The 13,643-nt window shown below is 51.0% G+C and overlaps 1 long non-coding RNA gene across 10 annotated transcripts in view; it reads right to left on the bottom strand.

Annotated features, from left to right (window-relative positions):
- Nucleotides 1-2,712, bottom strand: part of LOC106020997 — a 30,934-nt gene extending 28,222 nt beyond the window's left edge. For all 10 annotated transcript variants that reach the window (XR_001196364.2, XR_005876139.1, XR_005876137.1 and 7 more), the window contains exons 1-2: nt 2,600-2,712; nt 5-124 (exon numbers count right to left, since the gene is read on the bottom strand). This is a non-coding gene — a long non-coding RNA (uncharacterized LOC106020997). The remainder of the gene's footprint in view (nt 1-4; nt 125-2,599) is intronic.
- Between the last annotated feature and the right edge of the window lie 10,931 nt (nt 2,713-13,643).

Below are 13,643 nucleotides of genomic sequence, written 5' to 3' on the forward strand. Positions count from 1 at the left end.
GTACCAGGAGGTAGAGATGTTCAGCAGGTATCGCCACAGTCACTTGAGCAGCAGGCTTGGTATCCAATGAAGGTGGTCCTTGAAGACTAGGGCTTGCCGATGATGTCATCCCTGAAGAGAGAGCCTATGGCATGGGAGGGGGTGTTAGAAACCATCTTGAGGCCCTCTACTGGTCAGCACAGGAACAGCAGAGAGAGGGAGGGGGTAAGTGAAGGGATAGGAAAGGGAGGGGGTGGGTTGGAGGAAAGAGGGAGGGGCATGAAGGGATCAGGGAGGAGGGACAGGAATGGGAGGGGTAAGAGGAATGAGGAAAATGGGTAGGGGAGGGGGAGGAGGTAGGGAGGAGGGAGGGAGGAGGGGTGGGAGGAGGGGGACGGAGAAGAGAAATGGGAGGGGGAAGAGAGGGGAGAAAGGGAGGGGGGAAGAGGGAGAGATGAAATGGGAGGGGGAGGAGAAATGGGAGGGGGAAGGAGGGAGAGAGGAAATGGGAGGGGGAAGAGGGAAAGGAGAAATGGGAGGGGAAGAAGGAGGGGAAATGGGAGGGGAGGACAGCAATGGGAGGGGTACAGATGAGTTGATTGACAGATCACAAGTGTTAGCTGAGTGCGCATGCGCAACTCTAGCGCCAGGCTAGCTTGCCAAGAACCATTTCCACATAGAGACCGCTAGGGGGCGCGCGGCCCGCACCAAGAATCCAATAGCACAACCACCTGCTGCGCCCCTACTGGCACCAGGGCGCAGCTGCTAGAGCTAGGCTGACGTAGCAGTGGGGGGGGGGGGCGCTGCCCAACAGGTTTCAGGCTTGAAGGGGGGGCATAGCCCACACCAGCCCATCTTGCAGGGTCTCTCTGCACCCCCATCGTCTCTCCAAGCTGCCACTAGCCAGAGCCAATTTGCAGACATGACGCAGCACCCACACAAGCACCTAAGAGCCTTAGCAACAAGGAGACCCTGCAGTAAGGGGCGCCCCCAGACCACAATTCTACATCTGATAAGTGAAAACAGAAAACCGCTTCTAACCACCAGTAAATCTAATTAAGCATAATTAAAATTGAAAGGCCCATTTCTCAATACACAGCCCACCCATTTTTGACGCATAATAAAGGCAGACCCCTCTGCCTCCCCCCCAACACCCTTCTCCCCAAAACCTTGGCCCCATTTACCATGCCACGTCTCAAGACCCCTCAATCCTTCCTCCTCAAAAAGCCACACCTTTCTAAGACCCCCCAGAAAAATAAAATTACTGAAAAAATTAATCTGCAACCATGACACCCTAAATCACACAACCACTGCAGATGACGCCATCTCTGGCCTATGCAAGTCTTGCAGGCGTGCCTCAGTGAACCCATGGGTCTTCCTAATATTTCCCCTTAGGTAAACGAACCCACAGTCCTGCAGTCAGTCTCGCGCCAGACCCCCTCCTGCAGGAGAACAAAGGCCACCTCCCCTTCCCTCCCCACCCCGCCCCCCAAAATTCCGCAGTGCCACCAGCGCCCTCTTGCGGCTATCAAAAGAACCTTCTAGAAACCTGCCACGTAGCAGCCCTTTGGCGCCCCCCCCCTCCAGCCAGCCAGTCAGCCCAAGATGGGGAGGGGGCGACCTGGGGGGTGCTTGATAGGGACAAAGGAAACGGCAAAAGGTGATTTACCAAAAGTCAAGCGCCTTCAACATGTCAGAATCTTGCAGCGACCATCATGCGCAATAATGAAAAGAACCCTGCCCCCAAATTCCCAATTCCCAGCACTCAGACCGCCCCCCCACCTCCACACACCCCCTTTTCTGCATTTCTCCCTCCCTTCTCATACGCAAGGACATGGGCTTTTTCTTACCGCAGCCCACCCCCTGCTCCTAGTCTACCTGCGCGCCCCCGATTCCTAGACCCTAGCGTCAACTGCCGTCTCCCCTGTGTGATCCGAGGGTCTCCAGGCAGATTTGCCTTTGACACCGTCTCTCTCCACCGTTAAAGTGGCTCCATCGGGGACAAGCAAATAATAACGGTTGTAATTTTTTTCTCGGTATTTTGCCTGAGGTCGGGTCTACACTAAACCTGAGTGTCTGGATTTGGAATAGCTGGTGACCGTCAACCTCTAACCCTCACGCCCACGATTCCCCGAGAGCCTGGTTGACGACCATGAGAAAACATGGCTCAGGACCCTTCTCTTCAGGTACCGTCTCTCCCTAATTCATACGGCTTGCAGAATGCGTCGCCGCCATGTCTCCCACCATTAATGCAATTCTAAAGGTGGCTTTGAGCCCCCAAAATCTGATTTTTAGACCCTGGAAACCGCATTTCACTGATTCAAAGGGAGGAATCTCTGATTATTGCCATTAATCTCAATCGGGATCTCTGCAAACAGCCCACCCTCCAAGACTAAGAGAGAAAAAAACCCTGATCCCCCCCCAGGAAAATGTGCCTCAGAATTCCCTTCCTGACAGAATGTCGTGTCAGATGCTGGGGACCAGGCTTAGTAAGGGGCTGCCTTGGGGAGACGGTCCCCAGCAACGGCCTTTCGGCATGTCCAGGAGGACAGAGCCTTGGCCAGAAATGTCGTCTTCATTTTTGCACATCCTTTCGGTTAAAGGATGGCCAACCACTCACCAGGTAACGGATTCTTCTTGGGGCGCCCCGCTCTCTGGGAGAGCTGCAGCCAAGGCCAGCAGAGCCGAGGCGAGCTCTATCCCAGCTCTTCGCCGTCTGCGCTAGGGGCTGGCTGGGTGGGGTTTATATAAAGGCGCAGAGGGGGTGGTCTTTGACGTCAGCACATTCTGCTGCAATGCGCTCATTTCTCTAAAAGTGATTGGCTGGAAAAATGAGCCCCCCAGATTCTATGACAAATTGCTGTAGCCGCACCCAGACTGCAGCAAAGAACGGAGGAAAAAAAAATCTGCCGCAGTGCCCCTGGCCGCCATGACCAACACCCTGTGGTCGCCGATGCTTTTTCCCTATATGAGCCCTGATCACGGATGGAAGGGAGATTTGCAGACACAGTCTGGGGGGGAATCACCCCCAAATTATGATTGTACTCGGGGGGCCAAGAAAAAAGGTGGGGTGCCGGGGGATTGACAGCTCGTTTGCCGGGATGCGTCAGAACAGCATCAGAGGCTCCGGGCTCAGGGAAAGAGAATGCCGTGGCTTTTATTTTTTAATGAGGATTATTATTATTTCTCCGTAAAATAAAAAGCCCAGATAAGATAATTGATTCCCAAATGTCAGACCGAGGCTGTCACTGTCACCTAGTGCACCCCGTTTTTGATGGACTATCTTAATATGGGAGATTTCAAGTCGCGGGCTCAACCGCTAACAACCTGTGCACTGAAAAGCTTACGACATCCCTTCCTCTTCCAAGGGTCCATTTCTGCCCGTGGAGGGGGTACCCTGCAACCTGCCGCGCACTATGAATACAGATTCATACTGTGCCCCCCTAAAAAATACTTCATGAGGGAAAAGGGGGTCCTATGTGGTAATGCTTAGAGTGCACCCCCTAATCGGGCTGATTCCCCCACACTTTGGAAGGTGCCCCCCCTCCCGCAGCCCAGGCAGACAGACAGCGACACATGTTGCTGTGGCGCATAGCTGCCTGGCTGCCTTCTCTCCGGGACTTGGCACAGGAGAGCTAATCCTTAACAGGTGGTACCTCCGGCTGCTCTGCCCTGCCTTAAGTGGCAAAGTGGGCAACATGTCACTCAAATGTCCTCTCGAAAAGGTCAAAATGCTGCTGAAAGGGACGGAGGATCTATCTTAGGGTGACAGGTGGGTGGCAGCTGGGGTGCCAAGGAAGAAATGTCTGATGGCAGAAACGGATCGAGGATGAAAGACCCTAAAAGGGAAATCGGAGGCTCCGTGGGGGCAGGAGGTTAGAAGAGCCCCCTGTCCTTATTTGGGCTCCGCAGCCGCTTCCGCATAAGCCCCTTATGGCCAGCAATCCTATGACACCACTTTAACTCAGGTCCGGGGGCTGAAAAGGGCCACCACTGAGCCCCGGGTACCGGCCATCACTCTGCAATGACTCAGGCCTTTCCGGGGTGCGGGGATTGTTAATGTAGGAACCGGAGCTTTATTGGGGGGCATCACAAAGAGCTATCTGAATTTTTCAGGTACCAGGAGAGAAAGAAAACACCCCCATTTTCAGCCTGTTGAACATACAGACAGCCCCCCAAAAGAGGGCCCCTGACCGGCCAGAAAGGCCTTCACCAGCCACAGACGTCACGGAAGCTTCAAAAAAACATGGCTCCCAGTACCCCAGTCAACAGGAGACATTTATTAGCCCACAGTATTAATAGCTAGGAAACAGCCAGAGCTGGCTGGGGCCAATCATCAGCAAGAAGACCCTGTCGTCAAGCCCCTGTGGCCAATCAGACATCAGAAGGCCCAGTTGCTAGCCTCTGGGGGCAGAGGCAAGGAGTGCGCATTGTCATGGGGGCTCCTGTTCGTGGCCCACGCGTGGGGTCACAACGGCCGCTAGAGAGCATCAGCAGCCGTGTACACGGGGTCCCTGGGGGCCGTCAGCCTTGCAACCCCAAAAGAACATGAGTTGGTGCCTGGTAAGAGCAGCCGATGAGCACCAAGAGGACATTCAGCCGCCCAAGGGCCATTCTCTGTCCCCCAGGCCCGGTGTCCTTGAGAGAAGGATGGCCTCTGCAGCAAAGTCAGCCTCTGCATTTTTTCCTGGGCCCCTCGCTCCTAAGCCTGTTCCTGGCAGCAAACCCCATCTCTCTGCTTCAAAGCCTTTACTGACAGGCCAAGGTAACAGACCCTGGAAGCTGTGTGTTTCTGACGAAAGGACAGCAGTTGGAATCTCAGCTCGGCTCCCTCCCGGCTGGGAGGCCAAGGTCCAGGTCCTTCCCCTCTCTGGGCCCCTATTTCCTCATCTGGAAAAAGGAAAGAGTTGGACAGGAGGGTCCCCAAGGAGCCTTCCAGTCCTGTTTTGCTTGATTTGAATGTATACATCAGGCGAGTCAAATGTCTTCCAGAACATTCTTCATGACAGTAATTAGTATCAGGTGTATCCTGCAGTCCATGTGGTTACTTCATCACGCGGCTTTTCTTTCCATTGTATTTTATTTTAAACAGAACTCCATGGCAACATGTTTATCCTTCTGGCTTCCTAAAAGAAAGAAAGAAAAAGAAAAAATGGGAGGGGGGAGGCTGTTGTAAACGAATCTCTACTGAGCATGGTTTAACCACAATTAAAAAAAATCCATATGTTTAAATGTTTTTGTTGGCTTTTCTGGAGCTCAGAACCTAACTTTTTAAATATTTACTGGTCCAAAGCAATGGGAGAATTCTGGAAGAAGCCAAACCTATGGTAATGTTTGGATGGGAACTGTTTCTCCTTCTGGGCAATGCTAGTACGTTCCCCTGCTCAAAAAGGATATGCGAAGGCTCAGATTGGTGTCTACTCAGGAAAACTGGGGAGCGGATCCACGTTTGAAAAAAAAAAGTACTTTCTCTCTGTGCATGCTACAACGTGGCTCTCCTGCAGGCTGGACAACAGCCAGCGTCCAGACCCAAGCCTAACCTAGCCTCTCCCTCCTCCTCTGTTTCCCTGCGGACACTTCTTTTTAAAATGCTTTTCTCAAGACAGAGTACCCCGGGCTGACCTCAAATTCTTTGTAGTGCTGGCTAGTCTCGAACGTACAACAGTTCTTTCACCTTGGGTTTTGGGATTTCAATCTGTTTTCTGTGTGTTTGTTTATTTGTTTAAAATTCATATTTGGGGGGGCTGAAGAGACGGCTCAATGAGTAAAAGCACTGGCTGTTCTTCCAGAGGAGCTGCGTTCAATTTCCAGCACCCACATGGCAGCTCCCAGCTGTCTGTAACTCGAGTTCCAGGTGATCTGACACCCTCACAGACAGACATGCAGTCAAAACACAAATGCACATATAAATAAATAAATAAATAAATAAATAAAATCTTTAAAAAATTTTTTTTTGTATTTGGGAACTCTCAAAAAACTACGTGAGACAGGCGTGGCAGCTTGCATCTTTAATCCCAGCAGAGACAGATAAATCTGAGAGTCCAACGCCAGCCAAGGCATAGTTAAGACCTTGTCTAAAAACAATAAAACAAAATAAAATAAAGCTATGTGAGCAGTCTCCTATCCACATGCACATATTTGTGCTCAAGTACACAGATGTCCTCAGATTGGGTTAGGAAGTGAACACAGGGTCTCATTCTTCCTCTGCCAAGCATAGGTTAATAATGCACTCTTGTCAAAACCATGACGAAGACTACAGTTAAACAGCATACAAGTGCTGCCTGCTCAGAGTAGCCCTTCCAGATTTCCCCTAAATGTCATGGTCCTCTAGATATCCAAGTATCTCTGGGTCACGGGCTTCTGAACTTCCCTCTAATCACACATAGACCTCAGCCAAAGTTAGGGAATCTGCGGAGCTCTGGGAGGGTTTTTGCAGGAGCCTGGGTTTCTCTAGGAGTTGAGGGTCCTGTGTTTCTACTGCTGTGCTAGGCAGCACCAGGAAGTGAAGGACTCAGAAAATATTCATCAATAGAAGTCCCGTCTTCCACAAGTCTGGAACTCTTTTCTAGAAAACACACCAGACCCAAATCTCCAGTGTTGGAAGTACCCCACTTCCCCAGAAGTCTGGATCCAAGGTTGCAGCCTTAACTCCTTGCAAAGAGGAGTTGGCCAAATTGAAGATGCAGAAAGAAAAATCAGTCGTTGCTTTCTACAGAAGGCCAAGAGTAAAGTTCACTTCCTGACAGGCTACTGTGCCTCTCGGCAGTGCCTGTGTACGTGTCCTGTTAGAGCTATATTAGCTTGAGTCACGGCCAAGGCCAGCAGTAACCAGGGGTGATCGTTTACCAGGGAGAATAACTCCCATGCTTTATCTAACGGGGTACACAGCGTGGGAGAGAGGGGAGCTCTTCAGGCCTCCTTTTCCTAAGTGGGGTCATGGAGAGAAAGTCAGAAACAACACTACCCAAATGGTGAGGGGATCAACAGTTGTTCTGAGTAAAGGGATTTGAGGTGTGTTTTTTTTTTCTCTCATCATTTTTCAGTTTATAGTGTGCATTTAGAAAAAGAAGAGTGTGCTGGAGAGGTAGCTCAGTGGTTACAAGCACTTTCTCTTGCAGAGGATCTGGGTTCGTTCCCGGAACCTACATGCTGGCTTGCCACAATCTGTCACTGCAGTTACACACAGTCTTACACCTACTTTTGGCCTCTGCCGATACCAGGCAGCCATGAGATACAATACGTAAATGCAGGCAAGTGCTCATACACATAAAATAAAAACAAATGACTCTAGAAAGAAAAGAAGAAAGAAAAAAGGCAACAGTTGGGGGCTGAGGAGGGAGAGGAGATGGCTAAATGGGTAAAACCCTTGCAGCCCAATCGTGAGACCCTGAGTGTCTTCAGACCCCCGGTGCCAATGTAGAAACCCAGACAATGAAGTCAACTCTTGTGTCTCCATTTTGTGGACGATTCCTGGCACTTGCCGGCTAGCGGGTCCAGAGAGATAGGTGAGCTCTGGTTTCGGTAAGAGACCCTGTCTCCATAAACAAAGGGTAGGGAATTATTCATGATGGCAGAGAATGTCAGCTTCTACCCCCCACAAGCATGCACACACATGTGCACACTACTCAACACACAGGGGCAACATACATGACCATACATAAACACATAGAGCAGTCCAAGAAGACCGGTGGACATCCTAACTTCTTTCATAGAAAGGAACCTACTCTGCAAAATCTCTTTCTAATAAGTGAGTTAAAACCTAAGGCCCCAGGGTTCACCACTACATAGTATAGGACCCTTTCTGTGAGACACACTCCCCACGAGCAGTGCACATAGGCTACCCAGAGAGCACGTAGCTGCACCACACTTCTAAAAGGGCTCTCTTCAGCAAAGGAGTTCTTAGTGGCTAGGAGCTAGGGAAGGGCTCTTAGGTTTCTGTTCCTCTGGAGAAACCTAGAAAACCCAGGAGTAGAGGCCAAACAGGCCATTGCTCTGGGTGGATTTTTGAATTCACATCTTGACACATGGAAGAGACAGCCACGTCGACAGCTTCACCCCCGCCCGCTCCCCCTGGCTTTGGGCAGGGGCCAGTGCCGGATTCAGGCAAGGGGTTTTTTTGGCCCAGCTCCATGGAAATATTTCCTTCGGTGGAGCAAAGAACTGCTTCATTCAACTGCCTGCGGCTAGGGAGGGGGTGGCTGTCACTGTGTTGACAGAGGGCAGCCAGGCCGGGGGAGCACCCCTACCCCCACCCCCAGGAGAAAGTGTATCCTAGGTAGAGCAGGACTGGAAAGTTTGCTTTTTTTCCCCTTTCTTTAAACAAAAAGATTGATGACAGTTGCAAACACTGCCACCCCACTGAAGAGGCTGCAGATGACACAGGTACTAGATTACCATGTGGTCTGGAAGGCTGTCTCACTACCACAAGTGTTCACGTAGAACTCGCTTGCCTTCTAAACAGGGTCTGGATCGTTCCAGAACCCACAGGCAGCCTGCCTGCTGGCCTCACCTCTCAGTCTAGGCGGTGGTCACCAGCTCCCTGAAGGAGAGAGTTCAGGAGACAGATGAGAAGCCCAAGGCACTCAAAGGAGGTGAGAAAGGAGGAGAGGGCAGGTGTGAGGAGAAGCAGGCTCTTTGGGCAGCCTGCCTGGTGACATGCTGCTGGACTGGGGCGGTAAGCGGTCACTCCCACCACCACCACCACCACCACCACCACCACCACCACCACCACCACCACCACCACCACAATCCTGAACTCAGGCGGAGCACTAGTCTTGGCCCGAGGTTTGGTCCTTGATGTCTTGAGAGCACATTACACAGGGCTAAGGACACTTACTACCTCTATGGTTGTGGACCAGTTTTCTGAGCCTCTTCCTCATGATAACTATGCTGCACGTAAAATATGCCATTGGTGGAGACGGTTAGATAGAGGAAGAAACTGTGTGCTCAACTAAACATGCTCAGGGAGCTGTGTTCACATGTCCCCAACTGGGGGACATGGAGAAGGCTGGTGAAGAAGAAACCTTGATATTGATACTCTTGCTTCTTTTAATTTATTCATGAGACTCGTATATAAACACATACACAGTCTCTATGTAGTAGCTGGCCCCGAACTCCTTACCTACTCTTACCCTGACCTCATGACTCAGCTGTGGAGGCATAGGTACCAGCAGCCTAGCTTTGAATTTACAGTCTCTCCATACCTCAGTTTCCCCATGTACAAACTGAGGATAATCACAACACTCATTCCCCAGAGTTATACACGCGGTTCGTTAGGGCAACGTATGAAAACCCCTCAGAACACCTGACTAAAGTCCCCTACATGGCTCACGAACTCTGGGTCTAGCAGTTATAGAGGATGAATCTTTTTTCTTCTGTCAGCCTTCAGAATACTGGGATCAGGGAAGTGCCAAAGATTTGAAGCTAGCCCTCTTATCCTCCAGGCTAGACCCTTATGGAATGAACATTTCACAGCTCTCTTGAGATTAGTTTGCAGCCTATCCAAAAATTGTATTTTCTCTCCTTTAGGGTAATCTTGCCACCCTGGGTTGCTAGATAAGACCAAAGGTCACCATGGCGCTTTGTGCTCTCCCGCATCTAACAAGCTGCCCGGGCCGGCTTATGCTGTGCAAACGTGGCGCCCTCAGAGACCTGGGCTCAAATGTTCAACATACCCTTTAGGTGTTTGTGCAAAGGATGAGCTTAAAGGCGGCTGCCTTTAGGTAAACGGGGCTGCCCTTGTGCATTTGATGATAAAGAAAAGCAAACAGAGGCCTCTTTCCAAAGGCTGGCCTTGCTCTCGCCAGTTCCCAATAGGTTGTCCTTGGCTTTGTGAACCTTGGGGAGCAGACAGCCTGGGGTGGGGTGGGGAAATGGTGGTGGTTCTTGGGGACCCACCCGTTGAGAGACATCTGATCACTTCCCCTGTGTCTGCAAAAATATGAAAATTAACACCCATGCCACAGATACCCTGTGAACACAGAAGAAGACAGACTAGATTTTCAAAGCCTCCCTGATTACCTAATTGAAAAGGGACTTTGTCCCTCACTGGGGGCTTGGGGGGGGCTCTCAGACCCAATCACAGGGTAGGTAGCCCATGGGCCAGGGAGACAGGCTGGCCACACTCGGGCCTGGTTGCTTCCAAGATACACCATAGATTTTCAGATGGCTACCCTAAATTCTGTAGCTTTCAAGGGGAACTGTGTGCACAGGCCCGTTCGTTGGCTCAGTTCAAGGAACATAGGAGCACGTACTAAGTGTGCAAGGCTCTGAGGCTTGCACCAATAAAAGTGCCAGGGACAAAATGACAAGTGCCAGGGAGAGTGACTCTCTTCATATGCTCAGAGCCAGAAGGAGAGCTGACTATGTCCCTACTGTGCGTGGGCTACGCTCTAGGTGTCTCTGCCTAGTTCTCAAATAGACAGCTGGTGCAGCCTAGCCTCTGGGGGTGGATGAGAGCCCCCTGGCTTCTCTGGAGGGATAAATCAACAAGTGGGAAATTGTCAGTAGCTGACAAGGAGAACTGAGTTGGGGGCTGGGGTGCCCATGGAGAGCTGGCACCCTTGCCTGGGTGGAAGCTTCAGGAATGCGGGCCACGTCCTTTCCCAACAGTCTGGTCTTCTGTATGCTTCCCAGAAACTCATACTGTTTACACAGAGGGGCCTCTCCAGAGCGGGTGGCCATTCAGATCCTGTTTGCAGCCGTAACTCACTCTCTGTCTGGCTCCAGGAACAGCATCTTGGAGTGCTGAGTGTATGGCCACGTGGCCAGCCCAGAAATCCAAGCAAAACCCTCTGCCTTCCCGACTAGGGCTGTCCTGAAAGGCTACAGTGTGTAACCTGGCCCCTGCTCTAGGGGTTCCCACAGGGCCTCATACACACCCCACCCAGAAGGCACAGACTCAGGCCCACTTATGGCTGTTTCCACAGCTGGAGCCAGGCCTGCCTTCAGAGAAGCCTGGGTAGATCTGCGTGGAGGAGCCCCACTGAGGAACTCAGGAAGTGACAAGGGGCCTTATACAAACTTTTCCCCCACCTCCTAAAAGGAAGCAGTAGACAAGGGGGTGGGTACAAGGGGAGGAAGGCAGTGGGAAAGAGACCAAGGTGAGACCAGACTGTCCTCCAGCACTGCTCCTTGGGAGAGAAGGAAGGTCCCTGTAGACATTCCAGGGGTTGGTAGCTCATGAGGATACCTTGGCCTCCTTGGGGCTAGTCTGGGACTAGCCACGCCCTGCCCACAGCCCACGAGCTACATGCAGTAAGGATGGTTATGAGCGTGACCCATCGCAAAACTGTGAACTTACTTTAAAACACACCGATATATTTCCTTTCACGACTTTTTAAAAGAAATCTGATTTACCAGTTGAGTGTGTACTTTGGCAGTGACAGTGCTGTGTTGCAATTGCTTTTCCTCTCACCACTGCGAAATAATGCTGGGTCCCATGTGTGCAGAAAGAGCGGCGGAGGTGATGAGTCTAGGTGAACCAGAGAAGACTTGCTTCCCTGTGAAACAAACTTCTGTCTTGCTGGGATGCTCTTGAGACACTGGTGTCTCTCTTAGGAAGGGGGGGTAGCTTGATAAATTCCCCACTGTCCTTACTTGTCACGCCTTTCTTAGAACTCTTGTTATCTAGTTTATGACAATGACAGTGGTTCTTGAAACAAAGGAAGGGTTGTTGAGTGCTTAGAACCCTTGGTTTCTGACCATTCCCCTTTGCTCTTTAACTTTTGACCCTTGCCGAGAGAGATCGTACACTGTAGGAGCCAATCTCTCTCAGACTCCCCAAGCCTCAGTGCTGACCTGCTTGTCCTCATTTCTTTCTGTAGGTAGTGGCTTCACTGGGAGAATCCCAGGAGAAAAGGCCTAGCTTAGTCACCACAAACTAGGCACTCATCTTAGGCTCATTAGGCTCATCTAGAGCTGGGGATTGGTGGTCAAGTCTTGGGATCCCTTAGTCTCAACAGACATATCTGCAAGAGGAAATTGGAAGATGAGTCCTGGATGGCACCCTGGGACCCTTGAAGGGCCAGACTGTCTGTGGTCTAGATGTGATGTGACTTCTAAGGCTATAGTGGTCTCCTGTAAGCTACAACCAGACCAATAGAGGTTGAACTATGAGGCTTAGGATAACATGGGACTTGAAAGTCACTGTGAACCCAATACAAAACTCAAGATCCAGCTCATTAAGTTAGAAGTGCCCAGGAGTGTCTGTGTGTGTGTGTGTGTGTGTGTGTGTGTGTGTGTGTGTGTGTATGTGTGTATGTGTGTATAGGTGTCCACACACTCATACGTGACTGTGTAGAAAGATGAAGACTGGCTGGGCGGTGGTGGCGCATGCCTTTAATCCCAGCACTCGGGAGGCAGAGGTAGGCAGATCTCTGTGAGTTCGAGGCCAGCCTGGTCTACCAAGCGAATTCTAGGACTGGCTCCAAAACAATACAGAGAAACCCTGTCTCGAAAAAAAAACAAAAAACAAAAAAAGAAAGATGAAGATGGTGTGCTTTGCAGGATGGAATCTGGCTTGGCCTCGTACCTAAGCAGTAATAAGAACCCTAGCATTCCCACCTCACACACACACCAACTCTCCCATCCCCCACCCTGTTTGCACAGCAGAGACCTCAGGTCTGCCTAAGCAGGAAGGGAAGCCAAAGCTTCCTTTTTCAGACTGCACCATCCCCCACCAAGGGCTGCACCATCCCCCACCACTGGCCGCCAGCAGGGATTTCCTGGGCTTAGGATCTGCCCATTCACTAGGAACCAAGAACCTTGGGGGAGGGTTAACTAGTCATCAAGATGCCATTTCTCATGAAAGGAAGGGTTGTGGGGGGAGTGAGACCCCCTGGTCTGCTGAGAGGAGGCTGAAGGCCCCTGGCCTGCAGTAGTTAAACATCAGAGGCTTTCACTAAATAAAGATGTGCGCAAAGTTGCCGGGACACAGTGGATAACCTGTTGCCTGAGAACACAGCCCCGTGAAATCACAAACCAGGACACATTGTGGTGAATCACAGGGAACCATTGCGAAGAATTGCAGTAGGACAGAGTAGAGCCAGAAAGCGGAGGGGACAGACACTCCACTGTGGCTAGTTACGACACCGAGGAATGACAGTGTGGCAAACCGCGGACAGCTGGCAAACCTCAGGTAATCGACAACCACAAGTCAACCATGGGTAATTGGCAATCATGGGCGATTCCCAGGCTTCAGTCAGCGGCATGTGGGTGACTGACAAACCCCAACTTAGCAAAAAAGATTCACTCGCATAGACTCACTGTCCTCTGCAATTGTGCATTTGAGCATTGGGCATGAGAACACTGCCTGGGTTCTCAAATGACTCGGGATAATCAGCCGTACTGGGGGTGACACTATGGTTAGCAACCTTCCCCATGACCCCAAAACCTAGTAACTTAGGTTCCAGACCTTTAAAAAGAACACCAGAGGTCTTATTTTAGATCTCAACCAAGGCAGCTGCAAGGGACAGAACCCTTGGTTGACTGAGTCATTTGCAAAACAAGTAGGTGCCAGCTGGGGGGCCGTCCCATTCCTAAGGCTTGGGGTGTATTTTTCTGCCATGATTTAGGGAGAAGTCAGCATGGTCACTCTGGTCCATCCTACCAATTAGCAGTTTCAGTGAATCAAAGGGGAATTGGTCTTAAAAGCCTATGTTGTC

This window comes from Mesocricetus auratus, unplaced genomic scaffold (assembly GCF_017639785.1).
Source record: "Mesocricetus auratus isolate SY011 unplaced genomic scaffold, BCM_Maur_2.0 Super-Scaffold_15014, whole genome shotgun sequence".
In the NCBI taxonomy this organism is placed as follows: Eukaryota; Metazoa; Chordata; class Mammalia; order Rodentia; family Cricetidae; genus Mesocricetus; species Mesocricetus auratus.